This window comes from Anolis carolinensis, chromosome 1 (assembly GCF_035594765.1).
Source record: "Anolis carolinensis isolate JA03-04 chromosome 1, rAnoCar3.1.pri, whole genome shotgun sequence".
Taxonomy (NCBI): Eukaryota; Metazoa; Chordata; class Lepidosauria; order Squamata; family Dactyloidae; genus Anolis; species Anolis carolinensis.
In genome coordinates, this window is record NC_085841.1 from 37,159,582 (window position 1) to 37,176,022 (window position 16,441).

Here is a 16,441-nt window from a genome sequence, read left to right on the forward strand (position 1 = left end):
AATCACTTTTTTCTTAAAAGCAATTTGTGCTAACATCCTGTAATGATTTATGCAGATCTCAGAGGATGTCTTGTTACTGTGCACCCAGGTGCAGAAATTTAGACTGAATGCACATAATGGCTGTATCCCAATCCCAGTGAGCATTTTCTTTTTCCAGTTTGATACCATTCACATCACACTCACCTGTTTAAACCCAAACTCAAACTGGTCTCAAAAGCCTCACAGTTCCCCCACCCTGACGCCACCTTGATATGATACAAAAGGGTGTTTATAGCATGTCCACATATTCAATGTGTTGTATTATTTGGGGTAACACGGCCATAATAGTTATATTTTTCTTCTTCTTCCAGGCATGCATAAATCTATCAACCAATACCCTTTCTTGTTTTCCTATCCATTTTACCACACAATGCACTCCTATTGAATGGCTCCCCTGTCCAATCCTGTCCTCTCTCACCCAAGTGAGTGAATAAGTGCGGAAACTTTTAATGTGGCCGAAACCACATGAGAAGTCTTGAAGGAGAAGGAGAATCTCTACCCGCCCCTCCCGCCTCCTTCTTCCGTCAGACATACACACTGAGGACAGGCTGTATGTGATCCAAAGATGCATGGGCAGCAGGATGGTGCTCTCTCCTTGTTGTATCTCATCCTATTCCCTCCGTCAGCGTTGACTGTGTTGAAAAGGAGAGGTTTCTGCCTGTGCAGAACTTCATGTTGTTTGTCCCATCCCAGGATCTTGGCCTTAATCTCTCTTCCAGGAAGAAGGGCAATGACTCACTTATCAGTGTGTTCATTTTGCAAATGGGCTCATCATACACATCAAAGAATTTGCTGTTGTGAAATTCCCCTAGGATTGTACAATATCAGTTTCTTTTGTGGGGGGAATCCTTTTTTTAAAAAGTGTTGCATAAGGATCAATTTTAGTACTGGGATGGGTGGGAAGACAAACTGTGAAATGCACAACTTACTGCCATGGAAAAGAACATAACCTTAGCTGCAAAAGCAATGAAGCCTCTCCTCCTCCTTGCCCTTGGGGAGTTTCAGGCTCCAGCCTAATGGATCTTGCAGCCATTTATTTTTCTGACATTTGGTCTGAATTCTCCCCCACGTCTTTGGCTGCCCTTTGGCTTCTCTGCTAGTTCCACTGAGTGGTATTTGCGCACTCCAAATCCCCTTAGAGTGTTTTTAACATCACCACACCTCATTACACGGAATGAAACTTTTGGCACTCTCCTTCCAGTTAGCTGGCAGCTGCGCTTGTCCGTCATGGCACCTTCCTGGTTTGCATTCCAAAGTGCTCACGCACTGCCTTGCCCCAAAGCGCTTGCCAAGGGAGAGCAAAGCCTGTGCTTTTGACAACAGACAATCCGGCTCAATGCAGCTCTTTATTCTTCCTGGCCAACATTGGGGCATTCTTCTGACACAACTGGATGGGAATCCGTTTGCTTGGTCAGTACCTCTAGCGGAACCTGGCCTGTGCCATCCTACAAAGCTCTTCCGATTAGTCCCAAATTTACATGGCTTTAACGAACCGTTGCATGTAATAAACAAAGCCCTTTCTTTCTTAGCATGAAGACAGAGAGCTGATGTGAATACCAGCTGGATGGTGCAGCTCTCACACTTGCTCTGGTTTCACACTGTTATGATTTAGGATTAAGGGAACAGAGATCTGTATCAGATGTTATTTATGCTCTCCCTACCCTGTTTTTTGCACTTTGTGCTAACTCTGGAGCTCTTCTTAAAAGCAGGACGCTGGGAGATTCTTAATAATGAGTTGAGGAGGAAGGGTGTTATTTCAGTTAAAATGTGGCTGTTGTTTGGCTGTTTTAGAGAGGTTTGAGGACTGGAAATTAGTCATGCTTAACAATTATCTATGTTCTCTCTAGTTCAGGGTTGGGCAAATGCAGAGGCTCCCAGGCCCACATTTATGCCCTGGGAATCTCTAGAGGCTACTTGGACTATTGAAAAAATTCCCAACGGGCCAGAAGTCTACTTCTATTTCCCAAATGTGTCTATTTTTATGCTAAACAATACAGGGAGGCTTTACAACTTATTTAAAAAGCAAATTCTTGAACCTTAAGAGTTGCCTTGAGTCCCCTCGGGTAAGAAAGGCGGGGTAAAAATGTTGTAAATAAAATAAATAAATAAGAGAAGCAATCAGTCTTCTCTTCGTCTTCCTCAAGCATTTACATATGATTTCATTTGGCCAAAATGACTTTGGGAGGGGCTCTTCCATGTGCCTCCTGGCATTTGCATGTATAGTGAGTGTACTTAGTCCTCAACGGAGTTCCTCCAATCCACAAGACATCTACCCGAGATCTAGGTATTTACTTCTTTAAGCAATAACAACTTCAACCAGGGGCAGAATGTACTTCCACCATTAGACTGCAGCATTTTGGAATGATTATAACACTGTTATGGTTTTGATCATATTGCATTTCCATTATATTTCCATGGCACCTCAATTTCAACATTAGAGTCACAATTTTCAAAACCCGTTTTTCTATTAATTTCTGTTTTATGCCTTTCTTTAAATGTAGTGTCCACTTAGTATGGTGTGTGTGTGTTTGTCTCAGAAGCAGTGAGATATGAGTTGGTAGTCATTACATGTTGTTATGTTGATAGAATACATTGGCAATCAGAAAACTTTGACTGTGTTCCTGCATGACAGGGGATTGAACAGATGGCCCTTGTGGCCTCTTCCGACTCTGATTTTATGATTCTATAATGTCAAATAGCAAGAAGCCCACAGTCAGCTCATCCTCACACACATCAGCCAAACACACCATATACAATCTGTAAGCAATACTTTTCATATGGGGAAAAATACATCAAACGGCATTGTAAAGGTAAAGGCTTCCCCTGACATTAAGTCCAGTCATGTCTGACTCTGAGGGCTGGTGCTCATCTCCATTTCTAAGCTGAAGAGCCAGCGTTGTTCATAGACACCTCCAAGGTCATGTGGCCGACATGACTGCATGGAGCGCCGTTACCTTCCTGCTGGAGCGGTACCTATTGATCTACTCACATTGGCATGTTTTCGAACTGCTAGGTTGGCATGAGCTGGAGCTAACAGCGGCCGCTCACGCCGCTCCCGGGGTTTGAACCTGGGACCTTTCGGTCTCCAGTTCAGTGCTTTAACGCACTTCACCACCGGGGCTCCCACCCATTATTTTTCCAAAAATGCTTGGGTTTATTGTGACATACAAAATCTACAGCTAATGTTGGGAAGTGGAGCGGAACAAATTGGGATAAGGAATGTGTTGTTGGGATTGCCAGAAAAGAAGTGTGATGTTCCATGTGCAAGCAACCCTCTGAAGTGTGGCCACATCACAGTGATTGCTATGGAGTGAAGATTTTTCCCTTTATGCCTTGCTGATAATTTTTTTACCACCACAACTTCCTGATTGTATGTTTAGTAAAGCAGCTGGCATGTTCTCTTGTCTTAAAACTTTATTCATACTGATAATGGTGTGGTTTCTGAAATGTCGAAACATTTTCCCCTCTTTTGCAAGTTGTTCTCCTTCTCTCTAGAAAAATGTCTGGCTTTAAAAGAAAGAGAGATTGAGAGAGATTGTGCTGCTTTTATGGAGGTGAAGTTCTGTGTTTTGCTGTTTTTAAGCCTGTGACGCTATCAATTGTTTTCATACCTTATAATTCAGACTAACTATATATAAACCAAGGAATGGGAAACCTCCTGCTGCCCTCAGTGACTAGAGATAAGAGATTCTTTCTACCCCTTCTTAGCTATGACTAACATTTCCTAAAATCTCAAATGCATTAAGAGCATTATGTGGTTAAACTTAGAACCTCTTATTATGGACTTGAGTGAGAGTCTACCATTAGATTTTTCTTTCAAATCCATTTGCATTTTTGCTCTGTATACTGTACTTATACCATATAACCCTTTTTAAAGTGTGCAAAAAAAAGAAGAGAAATTGGCCACAATCCTCTTTAGCTCAGCATGATGTAGTAGGTTTGCATGCAAGCCTATATTAAGATGAGCCATATTCCATCACAGTGACTAATGGAACAATCTGTGAAGCCTCCCCATCCCACACATTCCCTGCTTTGTGGGCAGGGAAGCACAAGTGTAGCTATATTCCTATAGCTAGACATGAAATTATTACTACACTGCTGGGACCTCCAGAGGACCTCACTGGATCTTAGCACGAATGTCATCATTTCACATCTGAATGAGGCCAGACACTTGGGCATCCTGCTGTGATTCCCATGAATAACAGAATGATAATGTAAGAGGCTGAAAGAGATTTTTCAATAAGTATGGAGGAGAGGTTTGGTACACTGTGAAAAGGAATTACTTGCAGCACCCTTTAAAAGGACTTACACAGACGTAAAGGAAACCTATGAAAAGTTATGCCTCAAGATGCCAGTCAATGTGTGTGCGTGTGTGCACATTTGTGTTCGAAAAGTGTTCCTGTGTACTGACACATGAGGAAATGGAATTTTTCATAGAAACTGCAAAAAGTTTTTTTAAAAACATGGACTTTTTGAATGAAGATTGTGATTTAAACCTAGGCACCATGTGGGATTACATGATGCAGAGTCATATAGTGTCCCTCCAGCTCACATATGCATTCTCTGCACCTCAGCAAGTAGGCAGGATTAGAGACAGCACAGCTGCCCATCATCCACTGTCAGAAACACAGTGATGACATCAGTACTGTGGGGGCCTTAGTGTATCTTGCAACCATTATGTGCTGTCTGGGGGACAAGGGGAGTTTCCAGATGCTTCTCCAATTGCTCAACATAAAGCACCACAATGCTCGTGTGAGGCAGTTTCAGGGCTTGACAGTATATCAGGAGGGCAGCTTTGAGGAAAGGACTACCAACATCAGCACTGCTCAAAGAAGCACATCTGCCCCTGTAAGGGACACTTACATGCTGATAGCCCTACCTGAATTCTGGCTCGAATGAGATATGTGAAAATATGCTTCTACATCAGTGGTTCTCAACTAGGAAGTTTCAAACTGGACTTGTTCCCAAACTCCCTCACCATTCTCTATCTGGGTCTTCTGGCAAATAATATTTGAGTCCTTCCATTCCCTTAAACTGTGAACCATTGTTCTGTACAGGCATTCAAACCAGAACATGGAAATATATAGTTGAATTTAATCAGCTATGTGCTCAATAACAGTGCAGTTAACAGTAGTGACCACTGTTGTGATGCAATGTATAAATGTTGCTTGCATCATTATGAATTGTAAATGGTGGTTTCAAAATAAGGTATGAGAGTGTTACAGAATACAGATGCGATGGCAAAAGAATCCCTTCCCCCTTGTATGCAGAACATTCTCTAGCACTGATGTTTTCAGTTCATTTTTAAAATCTTAACTCAGCAGCGTGGTATAAAGTGCCATTAATCAGATGCATTCAAAATATTTCAGGTCAAGAATTCTTCTCTCTTGATTCACCAATTGATTTTTGTAGCTACTTTTGGCATACTTTGTTCTCTGACTGGGATGAATGCATTCTTTATTCACATTTCCCGATCTAGATAAGCAGTCCATTGTGGTGAAGGGTAAGGAAAGTATATACATGTTGGTGAGGTTGGGCAGATATAACAAGAAAAGAGATGAAAGTCAGTCACAAAATTTAATTGAACTGATAGTTATACTGCATGCCTTCGGACAGCCTTTCAAAATATGGCAATTTCCAGATGCATTGTATTACACATCTCACCTTCCTCAGCTATCACTTAGATTGTAGGATTTGTAATTTTTAAAAATGTAAAATTGAAAAAAAAATGAAAAATGTAATTTTAAAAAATCATATTGAATGTAAATAATTATATTACCCAAGTGATGGCCATAATGACATGCCACTGTCTGTAAATCTCGTGGTTTCTTAAAAACACTCTGGATAGTCCCAGCCCAAGTAGACCTTCTGAATAAATCAGATTTACATTTTTTTGGTGGAGAACAGAGGATGTAGGAGAGGCATCTGGCTATAGCCCTATAGCCAGCTGCAAAACAGTGACATCGGTGAATTCTCTTAGAGGATCCCTGTGTCTTTCTGCTTTGGCTCTTGAGACATCATCAGATGCTCCATGGCCATCTCCCACTCTCAAGTGGCTACTACATGTCCGTGTGTGTTTGTGTGTGTGTGTGTGTGTGTGTGTGTGTGTGTGTGTGTACAATGCCACATGCATGTGGATCATTAACAGATATGTGGGTTTTATGTTGTTGGGTCAATATATAATCTGTCTCCAATGGCCATGAAATGTTGGATTAATAGGATGTCAGCCATACTGACATCAACTACTTTTAGTGAAACCAAGTATCTTTCCGAATCTGAAATATCCTACTAGCTGTGAATTACCGAGCTAAATAACCCCTTTGTAAGGCTCCTACAGGGATGAATCTATAGAAGGTGATGGCATTGACCCCCAAATAAGAATTCTGCACCCCCCAAATGGTTTTTTTCTTCACCCACCAAAGTCTAGCATTGCAGACAGTGAAGCGAAGCACTGAAAATTATTAACACCCAGTACTCTTATATTTACAGTGTTCACGTTTCCTTGGTAGTTTTGCTTACCCATTTGCTTAGGATGCCTAACTGTATCTTTAAGTGGTCAACTGAAGTTTTAAAAACAGCCTAATTATCCTAAAGGTACCAGATCCCATCTGAACCTGGAACTTAAGGGGGATCATACCTGGTCAGTACTTGGATATGAGACTGCCAATGACCAGGTGTTATAGGATATATTTCAGAGGTAAGAATGGGCAGAAACACCTCAGAGTATTTTTTTACTGAATAAAGAGTTATACAATTCATGGGATTGCTATAAATTGACAGGCGACTTGAAGAAAATTTTCATTTGGGGGGGAGGTGGGGGCAGAATTTTTATTTTGGAAGGGACTCAGATCTGTATTTTGTCCCCCCTATACTTTCACCTTGCCCCCATTCTTTATTAGACATTAGAATACATAGAAAAAATGCTACTATTTAATTAATGTCAATGGCTAAATAAAGTCTGGCCACCAGTAGGTAAGTTTCTTTTGAACTGAACCTGCAATACACAATGAAGGCAAAAAGGCTGCATTCCAATCTGAAAAGATTAGTTTAGACTTCCCAACGGGTGCCCTAGATTATTCCCTTCCAATCATCAACAGTGATAGTGAATTACGCTAAGGATAATATGATTTGTAGCATGACACACTTAGAAGAACTGAAATTGGATCAGCTCCTGAAGGGGATCCTTCTTTCCTATCATTAGAAACAAACTGAAACAAAATTCTTACTCATCCCTAATCCAGTCAGATAACAGAGTTTGTAAAGCTGCAATGACTGGCTCTTGCCAAGCAATAGAAAAATCCGCTTTCTCTACCTAGAATAATCTTATTATAGTCTCTGATAGAAAAATGGGGATTCCTTTAGCTGGCCCTCAGCTGGGGATCAGCTTAAATCTTTTCAATGCTGACAATGCTGAGCCATCCTAATACTTATCTCATCTTGCACAATGCCAGCTGCTGCTGTTCTCTATAGACAACTGTGTAATCCATCTTTGTTTGCTCAGAACAATGGAGAGACACAGAAAAAAACAGAGAGGAGCCAGGATGCTGGGTGAGCATGATATTTCAGGGAGGAATTACAGATTTCCCCTTTTCTTCAGGTTTTGCTTGCTTTCGCTGGCAGCATTTATGAGGCTTTGGCATCAGCTACTCGTGTTTTTGTGTGTGCCTAATAATAATCATGTTGTGGAGGAGTTAGGGGCCTCCAAACTGCAAAATATTGACATGACCTCAGGAAATTATATGTGCGGCTGCCAAAGCAAAGTTGTACTCAATCAAAACACAGATCAAACAGCTTCGGTTCAAGTGAGGTAGGAAGTCAAAGCCTTTTCCCAAACCATTGTGGTTTAGGAATTCCTTCGCCATGCTGCCAAAACCCAGTGTGCCTGAAAAAGCCATTCACAGAATAAGGAAACATCGAACAGGATTTTGAGAGCTCCACAGTGGTGTTCTTAGAGAGCAGCTAAAGTAAGTGCTGCCACTTTGCTCTTCCCTTGGCCGCCTTCTCGGTTTCTTCTGCCAAAATTACAACCAACATCCTGTAGTATTTAGGAGTGGCAAATCATAAGTAAACCAGCTAACATTGTGTTATTTGAACAAATTCCTTCTACCACCAAAGTTGAGAGAAACAACTTTTCTGGGATGTTCCTCCAGGCACACCAAAGCATTGAAAAGTTGTGTTCTTTCAGCAAATATAGGCAGGGAAACTCTTATGGTTGCTACAAGCTGAGTATCCCTTACCTGAAATACTTTGGCCCAGAAGTGTTTTGGAGTTCAGATTTTGAAATACCCGTGTTTTCATGTATGTACATAATGAGAGATCTTGGAGATAAGGGTAAACATGAAAATCATTTATATTTCATATCCATCTTATACACCTAACCTGAAGGTACATGAAACAAGGTTAGTGAAAATTCAGAAAGCAAAGATGTCATTACCTCAGTCACCTACCAAATATTTTGAATTTTGGAATTCTGAAAAAGGGATACACAATTTTACTTTAAGGGTACATCTCTGACTGTATCCTAGAACGGTGTCTGGCCCTACTTCCTTCTGTAAGTAAATTGTAAGGCAAAACTATGTATTGCCTTCATGCCTTGAGGCCTTCCCAAAGGTCTTTCATTGTTCAGCATGAGAAGGAGAAAAATTATGTATATTATAGAATCATAGAATAGAATCATAGAATAGTAGAGTTGGAAGAGACCTCATGGGCCATCCAGTCCAACCCCCTGCCAAGAAGTAGAGATGATCTTCAACTCCTTTCAGCAGAGGCAGGATATTTCTGGGACCACTAAAGGATGTACTGGATATCTCCTCAGAACCCACTGGGGTGCCATATCAAGACTATTACAGGAACAACTTCAGAAGATCTCTTTGCTACAAGAGGGGGCTAAAAGTGCTAAATCCTATGTCCTAATTAGGTTCAGTGCCCTGGATAGCTACCTTAAGGGTCAACTAAAGCCTAGAATGCATATAATGCCCTGAAGCAGCTGCTACTGTTGTTAACTAGTAAAGTAACTTCATCTTCACTCCTTATATTACATTTGAAATGTGCCTTCATTATACTTTCATTACTCCCCAAAGTAACTCTTTACAGGTAGCTGTGGAACTTGCAGGTAGCAACAGGTTTTCTGCTAATGTGCATGGGTCACTTCTAAGCTTTGTCCCCAAAGGAATGGAGCCCTTGACAGCAAAAATACCCTTTCTACTATTCTTAGTGAGTTTCAAGCTTGAGAATAGTAGTTTAAGCATGAATACCTGAAAAACAATGAGTTCATAGCTTCTTCTAAATTGAGATGGAAAATTTTAATTCAGCCAGCATTTATTTGAATGATGCCACTCTAATACAAGCTCTTAGCTTCTAAAATCTTTAACATCCTAGCTTCATGATATCACAAGCAGTTGGTTTGTCCTTTTGTATTTACTAGATTATTGAAAGAAAGGTAAAAGTGGGAAATTCTACAGCAAGTTCTTGCAGAATACATGAAATGAGTCATTTCCTCTGTCTCAACTTGACAACTGGGAACCCTTTCCTTGTTGGAGAGCTTGGCTTTCTACAACTGATGGTAATTTATCTGATTGACTTGGCATAGAATGTAACCTTTCAGAAAGCCAAGGAAGACCAAATATATGAGCCAGCAAAATACTCCATAACTTTGAAAAATGGGATTTCATTCTATGCAGGCACTTCTCCAAGTCATTTTTCCCTAGCAGGTTCACCCCTCAAGCATAGATGGACACTGCCTCATACATTTTCGAAATTTAAATCCCTACCTCTGCTCCTACAACTCCTGTGTTCACAAAGATCCTACTCCTGGAAAGAAAGATAAGTTTTACTTTTGGTTATTATTATTATTACAAAACAGAGAGTGTGTATGTATATATACACACACACACACTACCTTGCACATAGTGAGGATTTTTCTACTAATCTAACACCTGTTTTTGCATTACAGCATGATTCTGTATCTGTATCTGCTCAGGATATGTTCTAATACCTTCCATGAATAACCAAAACTATGGAGAATAGTGAGCCCTATATTTTGACTATACCTGGGCCAGAAGCATGCGTCAAATAGCATTGGAGGCCCGCAAACATTCCCACGGGGAGATATTTTTTGGAGCATGGTAAAAGAAACCATGGATGTCGAATCCACAGATTATGGGGTAGTATTTATTATCAACTTCTACTGGAAATTGACTGTAGAAAAGTGCTGGAGTACCCAGAGATTCTTAGAGAAAACATATTAATCAAACCCGTGTATAATCAACTCTGTAAAAGTTAAATCTTGTAAAGGGCCAGTTGAATTATCCATGGTGGCTCTTACAGGGAGATGTTGTTTTGTCAGATACCATAACAGTAAGGCTCTAGTAATGATCTTTATAGTGCCAGATTTCAAATAAATAGTTTAGACGGAGACAATAAAGTAGGCCATGACGAAGTATTGGTTATTCCACTCCACCTTTATTCATTTTTAGCTGTAAACATTTACGCTTAAATACAAATTTTATATGACTTTAAAAGCTTACTTCTAGCATTTTAGACTCACAAAGTCAAGTAAATACGATGGCCAAGAACATACAGGCTGCATAATAAAACTCTCCATGTTTAGGGGTATATTTTAATTGTGCTATGCAACTCTTATGTTGAATAGTAATATCCAGTGTCATCCTGTTAGTGACATGTGGACATAATTGTGCATATATGTATCCTTTTCGAATGGGGTATACAGGGCAATTCTGTAATCTTTTATGCTTAAGAACTAAGTTCCCTGTAGCACCTCTTGAGCCCCAGGATGTGCCACTACTGCTGTTGTGTATTGATGTGGGAGAGTGAGGAGGAAACAATTGAAAGATGAAGAGACAGCTATTCTGGCCTTCCAGGATTAAAAAAAAGGTAGGGCGCTCTTCATCATTTTTTCCCCTCCCTACAGATGAGACCGAGGAATCCCCGGTGGTGCAGTGGGTTAAACTGCTGAGCTGCTGAACTTGCTGGCAGAAATCCAGGGAGCAGGGTGAGCTCCTGCTGTTAGTCCCAGCTTCTGCCAACCTAGCAATTTGAAAACATGCAAATGTGAGTAGATCAATAGGTACCACTCCGGTGGGAAGGTAACGGCGCTCCATGCAGTCATGCTGGACACATGACTTTGAAGGTGTCTATGGACAACGGCAGCTCTTCGGCTTAGAAATGGATATGAGCACCAACACTCAGAGTCAGATACAAATAGACTTAATGTCAGGGGGAAACCTTTACCTTTACCTACAGATGAGACCAGCTGCTTCTTTGTTGTTTGAGCTACCTGCCCTATCATCCCCTCTCCACTGGTGACAGCAGAAGAGGCCCTTCCTTGGACTTGACAGCTGCTAGGACAGGGAATTGCATGGATGCTCTGCCTACTCAATATAGGATCTTGGCCATTGTGCAATTGGATGCACAACTGAGTAGTGTGCAACCAAGGAACAGATACTACTAGCAGTTTCAGCTATGTCAGACAGCCACACATAAGATGAGAATGTATATCCTTGTGGATAACAGCACTGTTTTGCAGCACTGCTTCCAGGACTGAATGGGGATGTTGCATATTCCAAAATTATAGTCAACCACTTTCCTAGGGGAATTTACACAACCATAAGGCAGTTACAGGATTGCAAGCCTTGTCATAGTGGTCAGTTTGGATCAACCAAGTAATCACATGATAATTGCTTTATTTGTTTATTACAATTCTTCTGTTCTTTGTAGGACATTCTTATTTCCATTTTGTATACAAAGATCTCCTTTAATAAAGGCATTCTGTTTTGGCATACAGCCTTCTAAGAAAGCTGACTTTTTGTTTTCCTCTCAAATGGAATGGAGTCATGCCAGTTTAATTGGCCAGTCACTGACATTTTGACTGAACAAAACTGTTCTGTTCAAAGGAAGAAAGCAATAAGTTTGTTATGGGTCACCTTAGCTAATGGGAATGGGAAAGCATAAAAACTAAAATCCCCGTTGTTTGGACTCAATTAAAACAAAAGACCATTTAAAAGCAGGAGCTAGTTTGATCTTGTACTGTTCCTAAAAGACATCTGTATCTGGTCCCATTCCATTCCTTGGACTCCTATCACCCTGGTACCCAGCGACTTCTATATGGACAAATGGCTGTATTGGTCAGTGGGGTCAGTGTGATAAAGTGTGCCAGATTCTCCTTTTCAATTCTTAAGTTGTAGAAAAAAACAAGCAGATTTATTATGTAACAATGAAGTTAAATATGTACTCCCTGAACTCTTTTCTCATTCCCGCCTCCTCAAACCCTACTCAGATCTTAGCAGTTCCTCTACTCCTAACTGGTCTTTCCTCTGTCTCTGACTACCCTAATTCTTTTCATCCTCCTCCTATGTTTTAAATCTCTCTATTCTCCCTGGCCAAGCATAGAGGGTAGATTTTTGAGGTTAAAAAACAGCAGCAACCCTGCAAAAATGTTTTCACCAAAGGCAAAAATTAGGATGAGGTAGATCTGCATTTTCAAGTGAACCAGCCTGATTAAAACTAGTCAGAAAGATCTGCTATTCAGAACACAGTTATATACTTCAAATTTCTTTCTTTGAATTTTACAATGCAGCTCTCCATTCAAAAATCATACCATAATACACTGAGAAAACCCATATTTAAGGATAAAATATATTTAGAAGCTAGTACTTTGAAAGAAAATAGCATACATTTTGTGAAAAAAGCTGTTCAAAAGTATGTTATTAAAAAGAGGTTCATGTGCATTTTTGTTATGATTTGTACAATAATTGCGCAGATCAGAACTACAAACACATGCAAAATGGACATGAACTGAAAATAGTCTGATTCATCTTCTGCCAGAAAGTCTTTCATGTCACCTCCAAGTATTTTGTGGGATGCTATCCAGACTTAGAGACATTTCACATGCCCAAGGAAGAGGTGTACGTGGGTCATAATACCTTACATTTAGTGCAGTTCAGCTATATCTGTTCACTTAGGTTTAATCCTATGGTTGCTTTTTCAGCAATGTGATTCCTGGGGGTTATAATCCAGAAGAGAAGAACTTTTGTCCCTCTAGAAGTTTTAAGATTCAGACAACTCCCAGAATCCTTTATCATTTTCTGTGCCTTCAATTTTCATTTGAGAGTTAAAGTCCAAAAATATCTGGAGGCTCACTGGATCCCTAAAAGGTATTCTATCTAGTTCTGAGGAGGAATGTTCCCTTAATATAGAGCAGGAGTGGGCAATGTTGAAGGTTGGGGGGGGGGCCTCTTTAGCCCCATGGACATTTGGAGTCCACACTGCCTTTACTTGACTCCAAAAATAAAAAAATATATATTTCCCCCCATCACTATACTTCACAATGCCCCATCGAGGGCATGATCAGTTTCCAGATCAAATTTACTGGTCATGCCCCTTGTGTTCTGGCCGTAGCATCGTAGGACACTTGTGCCCCAGTCTATCAATGGAGCCCCACCGGAAGTGAGCATACGTTGTGTGATAGGCGATGTGGCGTTCCGTGGATCAACTGGGACACAAGCATCCTATGATGCTTGCAGCCCTCTATGTGAAGAAGTCCTTAGAGAAAAATTCTTTCCAGAACCTGTTAGCTACATCTGGCAAAGTCTTGATAGGAAATACGCCATGAATCTTATTCTAACACATATGTTAACATAGAAATAAGTCATCTTGCTGTAATTTACTTATGCTTAAGTCTGTTTAAGGTCACAGTGGCATTTCAGCACTGAAAAAACAAAAATTTCTTTGAGTGTTGTATCTTCAAAGTATCAAAAACATACCCTCAAATTATCCTGATTTGACAGGTTCAATCCTGATTAATCCTGCTGCATCCCACTTTGCCAGTTTCTCTTAAATGTCCCAGGTACTTTCTCTTCTTCCCACTCCCCCCCTCTTTTTTTGTCTTACTTCAATGTTGCAGACTGAGTTCATAGTGCAAGAGTAGTTTGCATTCAATGAATTCAGTGGTCAGAGTAGGGAAAATAATCTCGCCCTTCCCTGTAGACACAAGCAAAAGAAAACCACTGCAGCATCTCACAGATTATATATTCTTCCTTGTGGTTAATATTTGCTAGTTTGACCACATTCTGATATTGCTTGGTCACAGATGTACGCATTTTCACCTGTAAAAAATTGGTGAGTATGCAGAATTACTATAGGCCACACTTAGTGTGCCTTGTAATTCACCCCTTTGCAAGTCTTAATGCTTTCTATAAGTATGTGTCATAATGTAATTATACTTGAGCATTTTTGACTTGCAATCGCATGTTTGCATGGGTGATAAGAGCCTAACACGTATGTTATAACTTTCTGTATTCCTGCTGCCCTTCGCAACTGAGATTGTGAACCATCAATTACTGGATATTCTGGTTAATAAAATGTCAACCCACGGACACCACTCACAAGGACCTACTGGAGTCTGCCAGGCTCAGTTCATGACCCAGCCTGCCTCCACTGATTGTTAACGTTTGCTTTCTGCTTCTGCCTCTCAGCCTGGGTCCTTCACCTCTGTAACTTGGTATAAGAATGTCTGACTCACTAGGCAGGCTATGTCTCTGCTTGTAATAAAGCCTGAAATGTCTAATTACTTCATAATTACTCATCATTATCATTCCATAGGCAAACAGAGCTGTTTCAAAAAGAACTGCAGTGCCTGACATTTTGAAATGCCTTGCTAACAGAAATGCTTTCCTAGGGCATAATAATTAGCATTTCTTATTGATGCACCGCTGAGACTGGGATCAAATGAAGCTTAACTAGCACCTCATAGGATACCAAATGCCTCCAATCTATATTCTTATTGTAAGCATATTTACATTAACTTCACTTTCCAAATTACTGCTGTGGGTTGATCCAGGCCAGGAGCATTAGGCTTTTTTTTTTTTTTTTTTGCATGTGTTCTGCAGTCTCTTTTTTGTTCTGCTGTAGCCAATATAATTTCATGTCTGCTGTAGCTGATGTCTCATGCCAGCCAAGCTATTTCTAATTGTTCTATCTAACTATGAAGGAAAATGGTTCCCAACAAGTCAGCTCATGTTAGTGTTGAAAATAAAAAGGGCATTGGTGGCTAGATCTTGTGTCAAATACATAACTGCAATGTCATAGCAATTATTTAACTCCTCATTTGACCCCTGAAACTCAACTTAGGAGTCAGTGATTTAATTGGAGCATCAGCAGTCTGGGCTACTGCCAAGTGGACCCCAGGAGCTGTGTATCACAAATCCTGGGTGAAGCTCCCAAATCTTGGATAATATCTGAAATATTAGTCCTACTGTCACGAAGTTCAGGTGAGACACAAAGTACAGAATGAGCAGGAAGGCAAACGGACCACAAACAATAACTCGGTGAAGTCCTAGTAATTGCTTTCAATTCAACCTATTCACAGCACTGATATTTTATAAAAAATTGAGAGTTATACAGACAACAACAAAGTGCTTATGAGCAATCTCTAACGAACATATGGTCACCCTTATCTCAGGTCTGTGTGACTAGCACAGAATATAGCCAGAACTTTGTTGTTTATGAGGATATTCTCGGGGTCTGGCATGTTATGTAACTATGTCTGGTTGTTGGCCTTGGGTACATAATATTGCAGTTACACATTTCTGTCATAGCAAGAATGACAGAGCTCAGCAAGCAATACAGGCCATGGGGAGATGTCAGCTACTGCCAAGATGGAGTTGATCAGGCTCACTAAAACAGATCACAGCTAAATTTTAATTCCTATTTTATGACAACACTGTATGTAGATGACATTTCCTGCCAGTAAGCAAAGCTGCAATGAAGAATTGTGACATGTTCTCACAGGGGTCTCTGCTTCTTCTCCTTACAATGTCCCTTGCTGGTGGGAAGGGGCTGGTCATGTCATTCGGCACCCTCCACTTCTCAGCAGCATAGACCTCCATTGCTCCTGATGAATGACTAGGGACTTCATCATATCGATGAGTGGGAGGATTTGCCAGCCTCCGTGGCGAATCGGCGGGGCAGCTGGGCAATCCTATCACCCTGTGCCCTGCATCTCCCACAGCAACACTTTCCCATTACATGTGCGGAAGAGTTGCCATGCAGCTTCCCCCTGTGCTTCCCCCATTGCTGCCTACAGAACATGGGAAGGCTCCTGTGTTCTGGTCGAAGCGTCCTAGGATGCTTGCGGCACAGTTCATCTATGGAGCCCCATTGGAAGCGAGTGTGTATCATGTGATAGGTATGGACTCCATAGATTAAGTGTGCTGCAAGCATCCTAGGATGCTTGCAAAGACCCTTGTTTGCTTTCATGGCAATAGTACCACAATTGCAAATGAGAATATGGAACAGTTATAATATTCTATGTCTTACTTACTTAACATTGTAACTAATAGAAAAATAGCCAATGTTTGATCAAGTGATCAGTGGGATAGGCAAT